At 39.8% G+C, this 12,562-nt stretch overlaps 1 protein-coding gene across 4 annotated transcripts in view; it reads right to left on the bottom strand.

Annotated features, from left to right (window-relative positions):
* ABCD4 (ATP binding cassette subfamily D member 4) overlaps positions 1 to 12,562 on the bottom strand; it is a 1,648,172-nt gene that overhangs the window by 955,469 nt on the left and 680,141 nt on the right. The gene's annotated exons all lie outside the window — the stretch shown is intronic.

Below are 12,562 nucleotides of genomic sequence, written 5' to 3'. Positions count from 1 at the left end.
TCATCACCTACTATTACACATAAGATTATGTGGAGTTTAACAAAACCCACAAATTATAAAAATGATTACTTGAATATTAAATACATTTGTTTGTTAAATAAGTGCTTTTTTTCTACCACAATCTGTTAATATTGAAATATTAAACATGTGCTGGATATTTTTAATCAACAGTACCTATGTGGAGTTGTTGGAGCCCCCACTCACCCAAAGCTAGTGCTTAACAAATGATACACTTCCTGAATATGTCTTTGGTTTAAATGAGTACAGGCTGAGCCCATGCCCTATGGTAGGGAGGGATGCAGCCCAAACTATGACCCACACAACCCATGTTTGACTAGTGGTATGGGCCCTGGAAAGGATGGGAATGAGTTGGGAGGAAGACAATCTGGCTTGCTGCATTAGTCACACCAACCAGAAGGTAAATCACTTGCAGAAGAAGCCAGGCAGGCTTATTCAGAGGAGACATATCTGGTAGTATCAATGCTCTTACTTACTGGCAGCCCTTATGAGTCTGCAAGCCATCTATGGGAGAATGGAAGAGGAACCCTGCAGGATTGGCAGACTTGCTCATTCCCTACTGCCCAGCTCTTACCTTCCATGGGTATAAATGACCTAATACGACTGTGGTTAGGAATAAATGCAGGGCTCTGAACCCTACAGATGAATTAATGAGTTTACGGGATGCAAATAATCTATGTGGCTATTCTGGAAGCCATTTTGTTTAAGTTAATCAAATTGCATGAAATGAACCGTTTACTGCACTCTTTGGGGGGGGCATAAATTAATGGGGTTGGTCTCAACATGCTGAATGAGAGTAAATCAGCAGGGTTACTTAAATTGTAAGTGGATATACATAATTAGTCTAGTTAAAACTGGTGGATGCAATTTTTATACACATCTATTTGAATAGTTTTAAGAGTTTTAAGTAGTAGACAGGTTAACGATTATGGTTCAAAGGGGTGGGAGGCATCTTCATGGAAGGTTGAACTAGTAAAGTGATGGGAAAAGATGTACAAGTTGGGCACAAAAAGATGAAAAACAATAACTCTGCTGGCTTGATTTGTAGACTTAATTAACAGTTTTAAATTATAAATGGGAGGAAAAAAGAAGTTATGTACTCACCATAATGTTCCATCTGTGTTGTACATTTTCATTCTTCTACAACCTGTGGATCTCGGAATCGACCCTAGTATCTGACCCGGCCACTTTCCAAAGCTTAGGCGCTGAAGCTCGGGCTCCTCCCCAACCCATAATTCCTCATTCCGCCAGATTACCTCAGATCGAGTTTGCTGCTAACATATTGCAGACTCTATACAGAAGTACACATATAAATAGGTAACTGTAGAAAGAGAAAGAACAAGGTTTAGGAGCTCAAACAGGAACTTTGGTTCCTATAAGCATATCTGTCAGGTCTTTCACAGCCATGAGCAGGGGGAAGGAGGGTGGGAATGTTGGGGAAGAATGAAAATGGACAACACAGATGGAACATTATGGTGAGTACATAACTTCTTTATCTGATGTTGTCATTTTCATTCGTTCCTCAACCTGTGCCACAGAATCCCCAGCTACAGTAAACCTTGAGTGACCCTCATGGAAGGATATTCTGGAGTACTGCAGAACAAAGGCAGCTCTATTTCTGGAGGTAATATCAAGCTTTCACCTTTTGTGAAACAAAGGTATGAGAGTCCGACCACGAAGATGCTCCACAAATATCATCAACTGAGACTCTAGATCAAAAATCTTGGGATGTTGACATGGAACTGGTAGAATGGGCTTTGACTTGTGTAGGCAAAGATATACCCTTAGATGCATACACAAAAGAGATGCAATCTCTAACTGTCTGACTACGATTCCTTAGAAACTTGTTTTCCTTTTCTGATATTGGCAACAGATACAAACAATTGATCAGACGTCCTGAATGATTTTAATCTGTCCAAATAAAAATGCAGTTGTCTATGAACATCTAACAGATGAAGAATATACTCTCCCTTGTTTTGAAAACTGGGAAAGAAAACTGGTAGGTTGGTGGACTGGTTAATATTCTTTATGTAGAAACACTGGGTAAAAAGGAAGGGTTGGCACGTAAAATGCCTATCTTTATGGAAAATCAAATAAGGACGTTTGGAAGAAAGGGCTTGTCATTCAGAAACCTTTCTAGCAGAAGTGATGGCCACCAAGAAAACAGTTTTCCAAGAAAGGAATTTTAAACCAACTTTGGCTGAAGGTTCAAAAGATGGATGGACTAGTCCATGAAGAATCACAGTCAGATCCAAAAGAGGGTTGAGATCCTTAACAGGAAGCAAAAAGGTACCTCTAAGAAAGGCTTTGCACAATTCTGAAGAAGCCGGCAATGAAAAATTTTCTCCGATGTGATAATTTGAAATGACCACCAGTTGCACTTTTACACTGGAGTAAGCTGCCCTAACCCATTTTGAATATCAGCAAGAAAGTCTAAAGCCACAGGAATGGGAGCAGTAAATTTATTTATTTAACATCTGTTTACCGGGAAAGTCCAACTGGGACACAGCCCATTTTCAGAGGAGAAATGCTCCAGACACACATCTTTTGGAATGTGAGAGGAAACTAGAGCACCTGGAGGAAACCCATGATAATGCAGGGGGGGCACGCAGACTCCACACAGAAGGCACCCTAGCCGAGAATCAAACAGAAGAACCTCTTGCTGTGAGGCGACAATACTAACCGCTGCACTGAGTCCCAGTAAAGGGATCCAACTGCTTCTGTTGAGCCCATATAGAGAATCTTTTCCATTTGCTCTTACAAACTTTCCTAGTGGATGGCTTGTGGGATGAAATCACAATCTTTTGGACAGTGGAAGAAAGCCTGGAATGTCTAGCCATCATCGGGATTGGAAAAAACATGAGGTTAGTTTTAGGCCTGGGAGATCCAGATGAGTCTGCCCTGATGGACGGGGCAGTAGATCTGGAACCAGTTCCAATGTCCACAGAGGGCAGATGAGATGAGACCACAGGAAGGTGAACCAGACTTGTCAAGGCCAGAAAGAAGCAATGAGGATTACTCTACTCTGGGAATTAGTGGTAGAGGTGGGAATGTGTAATGTAGACCAAGGGGGGCGAAGCATGAACCAGAACATCTCTTGGGGACTGTCCCTGAGGAGTGATCAGGGTAAAGAACCTCTAACTACACTTCTATCCACTCTATAACTCTTGTAACCTCCTTCTCCCTTACCTATATCCCCTTGTCTTCATCACTCAGATATAACCTCTAACTACACTTTTATCCACTCTATAACTCCTGTAACCTCCTTCTCCCTTACCTATATCCATCCCCTTGTCTTCCTCACAGTTGTAAACTGTATTCTGTCAGATGACATACTAAATATACTATACAGGCTTAAGAAAATCTAAGACATGCTGTACTGTATTTGTACTAAGTGTTAATCTTATCTCTCATGTATATATTTTTGTCGATTACTCTTGTATGTATATAAATTGCTTTACTGATCTCTGCTAGACTGTAAGTAGATACATATTAAGCTGTTTAGTAAACCTTTTCTTTGTTGTACTAGACATGTATTAGTAAAAATGTATTTTGCTGGAGCTTTTCTCCTTGGGCCTCCGCTGAAAATGGACACTGTTGTCCAGTCAGTTCATCCCGGTAAACAAATGTTAACTAAATAAAAATAAAATAAATAAATAAATAACTCACCGCATTTGTTGTTGTGAGGGGACACAAAGAAATCACAGCATAGTTAACCTTATTTGTAAAAGATCATGTTTGCCACTGACTGGTTTAGAGACCACTCATGAGGCATCAGCAAGACTGTACTCAGCCTGTCCTCTACAATGTTGCACTCCCCTGGAATGTGCTTTGCAATTAGAAAGTGGTTGGTAGGGATCGCCCATTGCCACACTCATTATTTCTCGACTCAATGGATAACAGCTGGTTCCTCCTTGCTTGCTGATGTGCCAAACAACTGACATATTGCCTGTTTGTATCACAACAGTCCCTAAAAGAAGAAAGCTGTGCAGGGGCTTGCAGTGCTAGGAGGACTGCTCTCATCTCTAGGACACTGATATGCAGATTGGTTTCCTGTGATGTCCACGTGCCTTGGACTGTTCGTCCCAGGAAATGCCCCCCCTACCTGGGAGGCATCTGTGGTCAACGTAGCATTTGGGGGGGGACAAAGGGACATCCTTGTTCAATACCCGAAGAATGAAGCTACCATAGAAAAGAGTCTTTGTACAGTCATGAAAGTTTGATTGGATAGCTTAAGGGACATTGGTGCAAGGACCATTGGACTGCTAATGTCCGTTGCAGAATTCTCATGTGTAGTCTTGCTGTAGGTAACAGGGTAATCATGGCAGCAATTGACCCCAATGCTCTGAGAACTAATTTTGCTGGCAGATTCAGTAATGAAAGAATCTGTCTGATATATAGTGTAAGAGTGGGAATTCTGTCTGGAGAAAGAAAGGCCAGGGTTTCGGATGTGTCCAGAAGCGCTCCTATGAAGTCTATTATTTGGAAAGGGTCCAGTTGTGATTTCTGCATGTTGATAGTTATGCCAAAGGTAAGGGCTAGGTGTAACAAATAATCCCTGGCTTGAGTGAATAGATGCCTAGTTGGAGCGGTGAGGAGCCAATCGTCCAAGTAGGGAAACATGTGGAATCCCTGCAGTCTCAAGTGAGCTGCAACTACCACCATGCATTTGATGAACCCCCTGGGGGCTGCGGTGAGACCAAAAGGGAGGACTCGGATTTGGAAGGGATTTGCTCCCAGCCTGTAGAGGAGATACTTCCTGGAGTGTCTGCCCATTTTGATATGACAGTATGTGCCCTTCAGGTCTATCCAGCACATCCAATCATCCATTTGCAATAGAGGTAGAATGCACTGGACCTTGACCATCCCTGAAATTTAAGTTTTTTACTGACTTGTGCAAGGATGCCAGGTCCAATACTGATCTCAAATCCTCTATCTTTTTTGGTACTAAAAAGAATCCTGATTAAATCCCTGATCCAATCCAATCCAATCCAATCTGTGGGGGGGGGGGGGGCTTCTGGATGACTCTCTTGTCCAGTAGCTTTGCAATCTCCAAAGCTGCTGATTCCCTCTGACTGGGTGGAACAACGGCGAGGGATCTGCTTGGTTTGAGATATTTTAAAAGGGGAGCGAAATACCCTCTGGGTATGATCCTTTGCACCCACAGATCACTTGTGATGGCTATCCAGGCTTCTGGGTGTAAGGAAAAGCACGCTTCAACTGCCTCCAGAGATGGACAGTTGGGCAAGCCCTCAGGAGTGCTGAAAGGGTACAGCCAAGAAGGAATCTTGAGACCCTTTACTTTGCTGACCCCCCTCTGCCAGGTGGGCTGCATTTACCATTATTACCGTTTCCCTCACTGCACCTGGGGGAAAAGTCTCCTTGGAATTCTTGAAAAGGACCATGAGATTTCTTAAACCACAATTTTTTACCACCACGCTGACTCCGGGAGAAGGACCTTTCTGGGGTAGAAAACCAAATTCCAATGACAAGGTCTTTCCATCTTTCTTCCTATGGGAGAGTGCGTCTCTTGACAGTGAGCCCAAACAGTGACAATCCATTAAAAGGTGCACTGACGTATGATGCCTTGAAAGGTTTTGCAAAGTCACACAGCCTAATCCAGGCATGAAGCCTAATGGCAATGCCTGAACTGCCAGCCACAGAGGTGCCCTCAGCAGGGTGGGAAATTAACCTCATGGATGCTTTGGAAATTGACTGTAGAGTGGCCATTTTGGAAGAAAAGACCCTCCTTTTCTCAGACATGGACTCTGTGGCAGAGCTAGAGAGTTCTTTGATTAAATCCTTCTGTAGTCTAGTAAAATGAGGAAGACAGCTTAGTGCTCATAGGGTGAAAGTGGCCGAAGCATAAACTGTCTTGCCAAATCTGTCCATGGTCCTAGACTCCCCTGTTAGGGGAATGGACAGTGGAGCTTTCCTGAGTGAGCTCCTTTTTGGTGGTTGCTGCAACAACCATGGCATCTACTGGGAATACTTTGGTCTAATGTGGTCTGTCTGATGGGGCACTTAGAATCCTATCTGTACAACTGGGGATAGGTTCTACAATTTCCAACTCCTTCCATACCCTGGTTGATACTAAGTCGACGAGTGCATCAGCGGGGGCGCACCCAAGATGTAGATGGGCTATACTCGAAAGCCTCCAAGAATACTGTTTCCTCTGGGGCAGTGTTTTGGGTAGACCAACCACCTTTTTGGTGCAGAATTTCTAAGAGGTTTCCAACTGAGACATCCTTAGGTGGAGATCTGGGGACCCTTCCCTTTCTCCGAAATTGGTGCTTTCTGTGATGGATTCTTGAGGAGAATCTAGGTGCCTCCTCTTGCACTCTTCTTGGGTACCTCCTTGGAGGGATACTCCAGGGAAGTGTCAGAAGAGACCTGGGTTTCCAAGGGTGGAATGGCTTGGAGACTTTGCTGGGTTAGCTGTCCCAGAGGTGCCAGACGTGGGGTCTCAGACACAGTATCCAAGGAGGTAAAGGGTGGATCCAAAAGCACTGGAGCCGAGGATCTCCTTGGTAAGGAGAAAACCCTCTACACTACCTCAAAGGTAGATGGGCCCAGAAACAATGAAGATGTTCTGCCCCGAGCTAAGCCACTGGGGAAGAATGCACTTGAGCCTCACTGGCCATCCGCTATGAAGGGGAGTCAGCTGTTGAACGCTAAGGCTTCGAGGGGAAGTGACAGCTCCGAAAATGTTGGAGTTGAAGTCAACCCCCCTGGAACTGACATCAAGGCTTTGGCTACAAGAGCCACTCTGCTCTGATGCGGTCGGAGCTGAGCAAGTCAAGAAGCTGTAGGAGTTGGAGTCGGAGATAAAAATCACTCCTGGCTCTGACATCTTGACTCTTGGGGGTTTTGGACCCAAAGACTCCAAAGCAGGAGGTCAGATTGGAGAAGGAGCAACAGGCCTAAAAGGAGAAAGTCGACTCATGAACCCAGTGGGGGATGTAGCTGGTAAAACCTCCATCTGGAAATGTGTCTGAAGGAATTGCTTTGTAAGCCTATCCACCTTAGATCCCAAAAGGCTATGGGAAGACCTGATGGAAGAAGTGGAAGTTAGATCCTGAGGCAGTCAGAGTCACTCTTGAAGGAAGTGGGGCTTGGGTCTGAGGAGTTGAGTCAGTAGAATGACTCAGATCCGAGGAAGTCGGATCTGATGCTCTGGGAGCCTTTTTGGGAGACTCACTGGATGCTGAGGCAGACTTGTCTGGGGAATGTTTCCTGTGTTCCCAGATGTCCTTATAGTTTTTGGAAGGGGTTTGAACCCCTTAAGTAGAACAACCTGCAGCTGGGGCAAAGGAAGGAATCAGGTTCTTCAAAATCAGTTTGTTGTAGTGGTTGGACAATGCATGAGAGAGAAACCCCTCACAGATGGAACAGGAGGTTTCCAGATGAGAAGGGCTGAGACAATACACACACTCCCTGTGGGTATCAGATAAAGGAATCTTGTGCCTACAGGAAGTGCACTTTTTAAACCTTAAGGGTCTATCAGACATCTCATAGACAATGAAGAAAGGGAAAGGAGAAAGTCCCGGAAGAATGGACCAGCGAACACTTTTTTTTTTTTTTTTTTTTTTTTTTTTTTACATATATAAGCAGAGATATGGGGGAAAAAGTAATAGGAGAGAAGAACAAATTGACTTATCTGCAAAATCTGCACTAGAAACTCTCAGTGGAGCTCGAGCAATCAGATTGTGATGCTTCTTGTACAGCAGCAAACAAGATCTGAGGTAATCTGGCGGAATATGGCATTATGGGTAGGGGAGGAGCTCAAGCTTCATAGCGTAAGCTCTGGAAAGCAGCAGAGGCAGATCTGAGGGTTAGATCAGAGACCCACAGGTTAAGGAATGAATGAAATTAGCATCAGATCTAGTTTTTCATGACATATTAGTAATGAAAATGATAGTTAACCATGTGAAGACTTCCTAGACTGAGAAGGCTAGAATGATGCACTATTATAAATGTTATGCAAATATTTCATATATTTTCCAAAATATTTGACTGGGGAAACCTTGAGAAGTGAGTTAATAAAAGAAGGTTGAATACCTGGTGAACTAGGTGAAAATACTTCACAACATTCAAAGTTAAGAAAGTTATTCAGTTGCATTTTGCAGTAAATAGTTTTGTTTTATGTTTGGTAGTTAATGAACTTGTCTGGGCTTGATTAATTTAAACTGTACTGCCAGAATTATTTAAAGAAAAGTTCAAAACATGGTGCAGGAAATAAGCAGTAGGAGAGCAGAAAGACTAGCATACCACATATGGAGGGGCAGACAGACAGAAAATAATTGGAAATATACTTAAAGACAAAAGATGAGTTGTGTAACATGGCATGCTAATTGGCTAACTACTCCAATCAAAAAAATCAATTTTCCCCCCATTTAAAGGATTAAAATCTTGGACAACTAAAATGCAAGAAACATTTAGTTGATTATTACTATTAAATTATGTTCCTGACGTATTGTCTATGGGAGACCTTATCTGTTGCTGTAAGAAAGAGGACTGTCCTTACCGATTTTAAAAGCTTCCTTCATGCAAGTAAAGAGCATCATGTTAGATACAAATGGATAACAAAAAACAACACCAACGGACCAAGGCAACCACCAATAAGTCCCCAAGTAATTCTGTAGTATAGCAACCAAATTGCAAACTGTTGTAACCAGGCTCAAAGGCAAAAGCAAAGGCAGATGAACCATAAATTAACGCTTTATTTTATAGCTCCGTTTTCATCAACAACTTCATCAGAATGAACTCAGCACATCCAATTCCATTGTTTTATATAATGGTCACAATTAATGTTAATAGAATAATTACACCAATTACAAATATAAGAGAACAGATATACAAATTAATTAAAAACACTTTAAAAATTAAGGACTTAATTTACTAATATTTTGTTACATAAAAACAGTTTTTACAAATAATAATAGTCCATTAATTGATTTTAATAGAACTATGTTCCACAACATTAATATTGTTAGAAAAAAAATTTTTCTTATATGTTAACCTTTAAAAATATTGAAATTTTAAAGTTTTAAAGTTTAGCTGCCCTCATCTTTAATACAGGTGCCAGGGAAACCATTTCATTTAGACCAGGAGACCAGGGTAGAGTTTAGGGAACTTTATTGGCAGGTTGTATTACACTCTAATAGGTTTCCTGGTCTAAATGAAATGGTTTCCCTGGCACCTGTATTAAAGATGAGGGCAGCTAAACTTTAAAACTTTAAAATTTCAATATTTTTAAAGGTTAACATATAAGAAAAATTTTTTTTCTAACAATATTAATGTTGTGGAACATAGTTCTATTAAAATCAATTAATGGACTATTATTATTTGTAAAAACTGTTTTTATGTAACAAAATATTAGTAAATTAAGTCCTTAATTTTTAAAGTGTTTTTAATTAATTTGTATATCTGTTCTCTTATATTTGTAATTGGTGTAATTATTCTATTAACATTAATTGTGACCATTATATAAAACAATGGAATTGGATGTGCTGAGTTCATTCTGATGAAGTTGTTGACGAAAACGGAGCTATAAAATAAAGCGTTAATTTATGGTTCATCTGCCTTTGCTTTTGCCTTTGAGCCTGGTTACAACAGTTTGCAATTTGGTTGCTATACTACAGAATTACTTGGGGACTTATTGGTGGTTGCCTTGGTCCGTTGGTGTTGTTTTTTGTTTACCAGTTCGTTTGGACACCTTCCTGGTTTGGTTTTATAGATACAAATGGATGTTATATGGGAGCCAAGAGTTAAATAAGAGCAACACGTATTGCAACTAATTATGTAAATTTACCCCCAGAGGCAGTTCAGATAAAATTTCACTGCATGGAGTAAGGGACTGCTACACTTATTTGTTTGCTTGGCATTTGTGTACCGGAAAGTCCAACTGGGTCGTAAGGTACCCCCATTTTCAGTGGAGGCCCATGGAGAAAAGCTTCAAATGCATATGGTTAACAGAATAAAAAATTACACAGACGAAGTCATAACATTCAAGCACAAATATGAAAACACATTAGTTTTTCAGAACAAGAACGTAGCAGATCTAAGTCATAACATTCAAGCACAAAATCTGAAAAACTACAAAGTTTGTCAAATTAAAAACTTCAACAGACATAATAAAATTATAGTGCTCAAGCATAAATTACATGTTAAGCCTGATAATAGGAAGATGCAACATTATTTACATAATAGATGATTATCATAACAATTAATCTAGAAGTCATGAAGTATGGTAACAGATTATAACGGTGAAGGCATAGGATAGTATGAGTAGAGAGGGCTAGAGTGTGATAGAAGGGATAGTAGGAATAAGATACGAGTGTATTACTGTTACTGGAATGTAAAAACAAGTGTGTTATAAGCCAGAAGAATATATGTGGTAACATATAATGGTAATGGAGCTTCCCTTTCTATCAGACATTAACCAGGAGTCAATGCAATACATCTGCTACTCTTGTTAATTTAAATCAAGATCACAGATAGCTAAAAACTGTATTAGTTCTACACACATTTATTTAAGGAAATAAAATATTATCAAATAGTAATATTGGATCAATCTCCTTTGAAGTGCAAACTGGGAGCACAGATTTCCTCTTCTTTAGAAAGACACTGAAGACTCCCTATGTATTTAATGAAGCAAGATATTTTTGCTGATTGGTATAAAGAATAAAAAGTAATGGAAAAATAAATCAGAACACAACAAGACTTTGGTTTAGAATGGTACCGAGCTTAATACTCAATTTAAGAGAGAAATAGGTGGCATACCTATCAGATTATGTCACAGTCTAGACTGAAAATACAGGCTAAGTAGTAAAAACAGATTTACAAAGTATGCACTATGATGAGGAATGAAATAAGGAAGAGTATAAGAAGGTTCATAAACTGGAGGAGCAATTGGATAAAAATACCAAGTTTTAAGCCAATCACTGAAGAACTGATAGCTCTACAACTCACACATAGATAAAAACTAAAATTTAAGATAGGACACCATGGAGCATGGAAATCTCAATACAATTTATTTTCAAAATAAAACAACCCGATGCTATGAGCTGAAAAGCCATTCAGGTGGATAGCCAGTAACTAGACAGACATTTATTCACACAAATTGATATTAAACAATTAACCAATAAAAGATCACCTTGGAAAATCTCTGTTTAAACCATTAGGTGCCATAGTATCAAACTTCAAAATACATACTTCCACCTTTTTAATTTTATGTCTGTACTCCTGAAAAACCTTACGGGATGCCTTTACCCTTCTTGAAGCAAAACAAGTGTACTGTTTAATTTCTGAAGCATCTTTGTTTTAAATTAACTTAAATTTCCAGTTATACTTTTCATATTAAAGCTGACAAGTGATTTTGCAAAAAATGAAGATTGTGTTTGATTCTTAGTTTCACTGTTTACTCAGTTTTTCTCTGTAACCACTCCCATGAAATGAAGTAAAAGTAGGTAGTGGGCAATGATTAGTTATGCTTCAAAAAACAGCTTCTTACTTACACTGTGGTTTCATTACTACATTATCAAGTGTTAATTTTTAAAGGCTGGTATTCTGACTACAAAATCTAGTTGACAACTTGTCTTTGTAGGAAGTAAAAAAAAAAACCCTACTAATGATGCATTCAGTATGGAAATAGAAACCTATATAATCAAATAGTGAAGCATTGTAGATTCAGTCTTTCATGTTGTCATGGTAGTGGGGTTTTCAACTGGAAAAAAAAGTTTAGGGACTGCTGTTACCAACAAAACAGAATGCAAACGCACTTTTTTATATTGTATATGGTAAATGTCAAAGTCTAAAGTTTAGTTACACTTGCTTCAAAATATGACCAATACACTTTAATGGAAGCAAAGCCATCATTATGCACTTTGGAAAAGTGTTGTGCCATACTATCAGCTACGTTCTTATTACTGACATCAGTAATGTGATCATATATAATTACTAATTACTACAGTGCTGCTGTCTCTCCCATACTTAACACAGTGCCACTCTTGTCATCTCAACCTTTTTTTTTACCTACATTTACATAAGACAATGACAATTTCCCCAAATCTATACAACTACACTGACATTCACCTTTTCAAAGTTGCCTACCTGAAAAAGTTTCAAATTCAGCTCACACTACCACAAACCAAATAAACATTTTCCCTCCAGCCACATCCTACCATGCAACATACTTCAGTGTGAGGTCATTCACCCTAACCGTGGTCCAAAACCCAACTCATCATACTCGGATCTTAAAGCTCACAGTACAGCTCCTGTAAAACTTAATATCACTCTAAGAAGTTTGCACAATAAATTCACAGACTTTCATGCAAGGATTTCTGACTATTTCCTAGACATTCTCCTCTTTATGGATACTTATAACTGGGTAATAGGCTATCAGCCCAAGAGCCATGTTAAGCCTAGCCAAGCTTACCTCAAATTTATCAAAATATTGTTGCTATATGTCAATACACCAAAGAATGTTATGGTTACAATAAAACCTTGTACAAATCAGGCATTCACATCCATTATGGATATA

This window comes from Protopterus annectens, chromosome 6.part0, assembly GCF_019279795.1.
Source record: "Protopterus annectens isolate FY-2018-M chromosome 6.part0, PAN1.0, whole genome shotgun sequence".
Taxonomy (NCBI): domain Eukaryota; kingdom Metazoa; phylum Chordata; order Ceratodontiformes; family Protopteridae; genus Protopterus; species Protopterus annectens.
Note: the sequence above shows the minus strand (reverse complement) of the source record. Positions and strands in the feature narration are given on the sequence as shown.